The sequence below is a fragment of the Palaemon carinicauda genome, chromosome 16 (assembly GCF_036898095.1).
Source record: "Palaemon carinicauda isolate YSFRI2023 chromosome 16, ASM3689809v2, whole genome shotgun sequence".
Lineage (NCBI taxonomy): Eukaryota > Metazoa > Arthropoda > Malacostraca > Decapoda > Palaemonidae > Palaemon > Palaemon carinicauda.
Genome location: NC_090740.1, coordinates 115,164,750 through 115,172,249, shown reverse-complemented (window position 1 = coordinate 115,172,249; position 7,500 = coordinate 115,164,750). Strand labels below are relative to the sequence as shown.

The 7,500-nt window shown below is 30.9% G+C and overlaps 1 protein-coding gene across 1 annotated transcript in view; it reads left to right on the top strand.

The window, feature by feature from the left end:
- The window catches only part of LOC137655103 (nephrin-like), a 521,200-nt gene that overhangs the window by 509,275 nt on the left and 4,425 nt on the right, over positions 1-7,500 (top strand). The gene's annotated exons all lie outside the window — the stretch shown is intronic.

The following is a 7,500-nucleotide window of genomic DNA, read 5'->3' as shown; positions in this document are numbered from 1 at the left end:
CTATTGGTGTTTTTTTTATTATCTTGCGACGCCAAAAGTAAGGGCCATTAAATGTATGCGAAAAACTATATATACAGTAATATCAATAATATTATTAGTAATTATTAGCATTATCATTGTTATCATTACACACACAGACACACACATACATACATACATACATACATACATACATACATACATATATATATATTTTACACATATATGTACATATATATATATTATATATATATATATATATATATATACGTATGTGTTTGTGTGTGTGTGGGTGGGTTGGTATCTGGGCCATTGTATGTAGTTAGATATCGGGCCATTTGGTATATTAGAAAATAGTTTTGTAGAGTGTTGCGTATTAACCACTGAAATTATTAATTTATATAATAAACTTTATGATCCTGTTCCTCCAGCCACTGACTTCGAACCATTCATCATCTATCGCTAATTCACTGGAATTTTTAAATCATTCATTTGTCATTATGCGTTTCTCGTGTACGTCAAAATTGTTTCAATTGATGGTCTAAATATAACATAGGATTTCGTATAAGGGTTAGCTATGATATCTAAGAAAGGTGTGAACTTACTGCCACATAATTGTTCTTCATCATATTTTTCCATAATATGTACACTGTTAAAAATTTGCCGTAAAAAATACGGTAAAAATCCTGGAATAAATGTTGCCAGGCATTTACCGTTTTAAGAACAGATATATCGACGTAAAAGAGTTATATTACGGTCACCAACCCGTGAAAGATAATAACAAAGTAAAATTACGGTCGCCTGTATTTTACTGAAATACGGCTGAGAATAGTAGACTTTTTTACAGAGAATTTCCGAAAAAAAATACGTTTTTTTTAACAGTGTATAATATGAATATCTCGAGTAATAGTCTACTTCAGCTGAGTCTATGAAAATGATTTGTTGAAATTTGCACGATTTTTTATTTTTCATTTTTTCTTCAAAACTAAAGCAGAACTTTAAAAGCCTATTGTTCATATTTTTAAAACAAATTTTGATTGTATCAAATAAACTGTTTGATACGTCTACTGGGCCAAACTTGGTAAAAATGCTTGTATAACAACGTCTCTATTATATTTGCTCTGCTTCTAAAGACTCTGAATTAATTTTACATTAGATGCAACGAGAGAGCAGTGCTTACGTCTCTCTCTCTCTCTCTCTCTCTCTCTCTCTCTCTTCTTTTCAGATACTTTGTGAAAGATTATAAAGTTGAACATTTTAAAATATCAAACATATTTTGATCCTCAAACGAAAAATCTACTACCTTCTCTCTCTCTCTCTCTCTCTCTCTCTCCTCTCTCTCTCTCTCTCTCTCTCTATTTCAGATGCTTTGCGAAAGACTATAAAGATGAACATTTTAAAATATCAAAACATATTTTGATCCTCAAACGAGAAATCTACTGACTTCTCTCTCTCTCTCTCTCTCTCTCTCTCTCTCTCTCTCTCCATTTCAGATGCTTTGCAAAAGACTATAAAGATGAACATTTTAAAATATCAAAATTTATTTTGATCCTCAAACGGAAAATCTGTTAACTTCTCTCTCTCTCTCTCTCTCTCTCTCTCTCTCTCTCTCTCTCTTCATTTCAGATGCTTTGCGAAAGACTATAAAGACGAACATTTTAAAATCTCAAAACATATTTTGATCCTCAAACGAAAAATCTACTACCTTCTCTCTCTCTCTCTCTCTCTCTCTCCTCTCTCTCTCTCTCTCTTTCTTTTCAGATGCTTTACGAAAGGCTTTAAAAGATAAACATTTTAAAATATCAAAATTTATTTTGATCCTCAAACGAAAAATCTACTAACCTCTCTCTCTCTCTCTCTCTCTCTCTCTCTCTCTCTCTCTCTCAGACAAATTATGAGTATTCAAAGTTGAATTCCAAACTCAAGAGGACATGAACGCCTATCTAAGAATACTAATGTAATATACACTTGAGTAAGAGCAGTGGTGTCCACACTATTCTCCAAAATATTCTACTTGAAAATTAAAATTAAATAAAGATTAATGAAATTCACTTGTTGCAATTGGAATAAATGTCAATTTAATCGTTAAATTTAACGAATTGTTAAGTAAATTCTGTTACTAATTTATCTCTCCAACTTTATTGAATTTCTAAATTGTATTCACAGTAAAAATAACTTCAAAAGTGATAAATTTAGTAGCACTTCCTAATGCCACACACACAAAGCAAAACTCTAAAACATAACTGACATTGATTGAAAACACAGTACAAACAGATTTGGCTTTTATTTACAATAACGGGAAGAAAAACGTTAAACAAAATCATTAATACACTGGTAAAACATAAATCGAAAACATTCAAAATAGATATGAAAAATAATTTGATCAAATAAATACATCGGTGATGTTCGCCAAAAAAAAGAAAAGAAATAAGTATGGAAAAAAAAAAACGCTGAAGTTATATCAAACCAAAATCATGAGATTGGATAAATACGTCAGTGACGTTCGGGAAAAGAAAAAAAAAAAAAAAAAGCATATGTTGCAACGATACCATCGCAGTGCAGGATTCAAACAAGTTTATAATAGCAATTATGTCTCGGCACCGGGTTTCATCACAATAAGTCCCCTCAGTACAATTAAAATGAATACTTTGAAGAATTTCATGTTCGAATACATGTGGTTCTGTTACTTTTGTCAAGATAAGACATATAACTTATTCATTTAACTCGTCTGCTATTACATCATATAAGAGGGGACGGAATAAGAAAGTCCATTAAAAAATTATAGTTCACTCCAGGCCACTCTCTCTCTCTCTCTCTCTCTCTCTCTCTCTCTCTCTCTCTCTTCATTTGAAATACTTTGTGAAAGGCTTTAAAGATAAACATTTTAAAATATCAAAATTTATTTTGATCGTCAAACGGAAAATCTGCTAACCTCTCTCTCTCTCTCCTCTCTCTCTCTCTCTCTCTCTCTCTCTCTCATTGTTAGCACTCACTATGGCAATGTAGTATGACGTTACCTAATTTTCGTTGTCACTCAAAATTCTTCAACTTCTCAAGATTTAGTTTTTGTATACCACGAAAATGGCAACATCTTAATTATCTGTTGTTTACTAGAGCCCATTTTTGGTAATGGCATTTGTTATGAATAATTATGTTATAAATGCATTTCATTTTTATTATTTAATATACTGCATTCCAACATTGTACTACTCATAACTCAAAGGTCACCCTTTAGCTTTTATATAAAAAATTATAATTATATTATTGTTTATCACTTACGTAGTGTTTGCTATATTCCCCAGCTCATAATTCTTACTAAAAAAAAAAATCGGTTCACTCCTCCCTTTATATACCAAAATTCAAAATTGAATTATCTCTCTCCCATAAAAATGACCCCTCGTGTACATTGCTCAGTGCATTCAAAGCTACAAAATAAACTTTCTTCAAAATAATACGTAATAAAAAAAAATCATGTCTTTTTTTATATAAAATCAAATCTTTTTTATGATGATAATATGATAGAATATTTTTGGAATAAGTTTCCACGTAATGAAAGAAGTCAATGTTTTTTTTTTATTTATAAAATAAAAATTCTTTTCTTTTGATGTTATGATAGAATATTTTATGAATACATCCCCATCTAATCTTACTTGAGGGTACACTCGGTCACACTTTTCTATGTTATTTCTCTTCCACTTGTTAAAGTTTTTTTACAGTTTATAAAGGGAATATCTATTTTAACGCTGTTACTGTTCTTGAAATATTTCATTTTTCCTTGTTTCCTTTCCTCACTGGGCTATTTTTCCCGTTGGAGCCCTTTGGCTTATAGCATCCTGTTTTTCCACCTAAGGTTGTACCTTAGCAAGTAATAATAATAATAATAATAATAATAATAATAATAATAATAATAATAATAATAATAATGCAAAACCAACTTGATTTTCAGGTCCCCCTGAGGAGGTCAGCAACTGTACTGTGAGTAACATCACGTCACATTCAGCAGAATCAATTGTTTGCAAGGTTTCGATGGTGGATTGCCTCAACGGTTCCTCCTTCAGGTATGTTAATGTTATGCAATAGAATTGCTATATATCTGATGTTTATTCAACATTTAGTTTTAGTCGAGTCAGTTGCTATATTTCTGATTTTCAACATTTAAGTTTTAGTCGAGTCAGTTGCTATATTTCTGATTTTCAACATTTGGTTTTAGTCGAAACAGTTGCTATATTTTTTATTTTAAACATTTGGTTTTAGTCGAGTCAGTTGCTATATTTCTGACTTTCAACATTTAGTTTTAGTCGAGTCAGTTGCTATATTTCTGATTTTCAACATTTAGTTTTAGTCGAGTCAGTTGCTATATTTATGATTTTCAACATTTAGTTTTAGTCGAGTCAGTTGCTATATTTATGATGTTTATTCAATATTTAGCTTTAGTCGAGTCAGTTGCTATATTTCTGATTTTCAACACTTGGTTTTAGTCGAGCCGGTTGCTATATTTCTGGTTTTCAACATTTAGTTTTAGTCGAGTCAGTTGCTATATTTATGATTTTCAACATTTAGTTTTAGTCGAGTCAGTTGCTATATTTATGATGTTTATTCAATATTTAGCTTTAGTCGAGTCAGTTGCTATATTTCTGATTTTCAACACTTGGTTTTAGTCGAGCCGGTTGCTATATTTCTGGTTTTCAACATTTAGTTTTAGTCGAGTCAGTTGCTATATTTATGATTTTCAACATTTAGATTCAGTCGAATCAGTTCCTATATTTCTGATTTTCAACATTTAGTTTCAGTCGAGTCAGTTGCTATATTAATGATTTTCAACATTTAGATTCGGTCGAATCAGTTGTTATATTTCTGATTTTCAACATTTAAGTTTTAGTCGAGTCAGTTGCTATATTTCTGATTTTCAACATTCAGTTTTAGTCGAGTCAGTTGCTATATTTCTGATTTTCAATATTTAGTTTTAGTCGAGTCAGTTGCTATATTTCTGATTTTCAACATTTAAGTTTTAGTCGAGTCAGCTGCTATATTTCTGATTTTCATCATTCAGTTTTAGTTGAGTCAGTTGCTATATTTCTGATGTTTATTCAACATTTAGTTTTAGTTGAGTCAGTTGCTACATTTCTGATTTTCAACATTTAGTTTTTAGTAGAGTCAGTTGAGTCAGTTGCTACATTTCTGATGTTTATTCAACATTTAGTTTTATTTAGCTTTAGTTGCTATATTTCTTATGTTTATTCAACATTTAGTTATATTTAGTTTTAGTTGAGTCAGTTGCTATATTTCTGATATTTATTCAACATATAGTTTTATTTAGTTTTTGTTGAGACAGTTGCTATATTTCTGATGTTTATTCAACATTTAGTCATAGTAGAGTCAGTTGCTATATTTCTGATGTTTATTCAACATATAGTTTTATTCAGTTTTAGTTGAGTCAGTTGCTATATTTCTGACGTTTATTCAACATTTAGTTTTATTCAGGTTCAGTAGAGTCAGTTGCTATATTTCTGATGTTTATTCAACATTTAGTTATAGTAGTCAGTTGCTATATTTCTGATGTTTATTCAATATTTTGTTTTAGTATAGTGTCTTGCTATATTCCTGATGTTTATTCAACATTTAGTAATATTTAGTTTTAGTTGAGTCAGGTCCATGGATATTAACAGTACGCTAAACCTAGGACATTATTATTAGCCAGGTCTCAAAAATAGCCTTTTAGAGTTAGCTGATGAAGAAAAAAGTAGAATAACGAGTTGAATAAGGTCATGGTGGTGAAAATTATATATGATATGTAAAAAGAGTTACACAAATTATCTAAAAAGATAATTACATACACACACACACACACACACTAAATTTTAGGATATTATTCAGATTACCTTAGTTGTATAAAAACCAAAAAAGGGCAAATTATTTCTATGAAATCCTGTAAGTCAAAGTAACACGAAATGGTTCGCTGATGATCCAATTCTATCATGAAAGACGGAAGATCACGAACTGAGTGACTTAATTGAGAATCAGTACAGAAGTTCCCTACGACCCAGAGTTCTCTCTCTCTCTCTCTCTCTTCTCTCTCTCTCTCTCTCTCTCTCTCTCTCTCTCTCTCTCTCTCTCTCTCTCTCTCTCTCTCTCATTTCAGATACTTTGCGAGAATATAAAGAAAAACGTATCAAAATATCAAAATATATTATGATCCGCAAACTGGAACTCTCTCTCTCTCTCTCTCTCTCTCTCTCTCTCTCTCTCTCTCTCTCTCTCTCTCTCTCTCCCCCTACTCAAACTAAGTGGTGATGTAAAAAAAGAATGAATACTCCTCTGTAATGGGGAATATTCTCTTTAACAATGAGAGAAAAAAATATGTGAAAGAAACAGGACAATTATTACTTTTTGTGTATTGTGTTTTTATCAAAAAAAGAATAGGAAGGTAAGACTTGATAATACTCCACATACACACATACCTAATTTTATGTAATAGTCAAAGAAATATATAAACATGTTTTTATCTTATTATAGCCTTTGCATTTATAGATTCTTTTATATTTGCTTTTACTTCAAAACATATTTCCTAGATTGATTTCGAAATGTAATTCATAATTTCCTTGATACATTTACCAAAATCAATGATCTTTTTTTTATACTATTTCTTCACTCACTTGATAGCATACGGTAATCCATTTTGATAATAACTTATCTTTTAGCGTAGTATGTAATCCTAAAATTTAACTTTCTATTTATTTATTCGTTCAACCCCCTCGTGGGGGTACATTTTACACATATCCGTTTTCTCTGACTATTAGAAAATTTCCTAAGCTGTTAGTAATAACCAAATGAATCCAAAAACGTTGTAATCCTCTTAATAATGCTAATATTTGATGAAATATAATGAACAATGATCATTTTGGAATTTATAGTAGGTCATGATTAGAAATGGAACTATAAGAGAGATTACACGAGTGCCGTATGTGGATGAGATCATGGTGAAGGGGTAAATGGAGATGGTTTGGGCATGCTATTCGAACTCTCCAAGAGATATTAGTTCACCAAACTTTTAACTGGGCTCCATAAATCACTAAAAGAGTTAGAAGACGCAGCCCTACATAGCTGAAGACTATGAAACGTGAAGTAGGAGATGATGAATGGAGAAGTATTGATTTGATAGCTCAAGATAGAGACGACTGTCGAAATCTAACCGAGGACCTTTACGTCAATAGGAATAGGAGGAGATGATGATGATGATGATGATGATGATGAGATAATGATGGTTATATGTTGTAATGTCATGACAATAAATTCATTATACAGAAGTTCTATGTGATAATTGTTTAAAGTGAGCGAACTTTCCATTAGCCTATATGCAAATGACAAAATACACGTGAATATTCCACGAAAATTTTATGTTGTTAATTAAAAACTTTTGCATATTTTGGCCTTTTGACAAATTACGTACGCCTCTTCGTATCAACGTATTCCCTGCTTATAGTGACTTTAAAATTTTGACAACAAACATAAATGAAAGAGTTA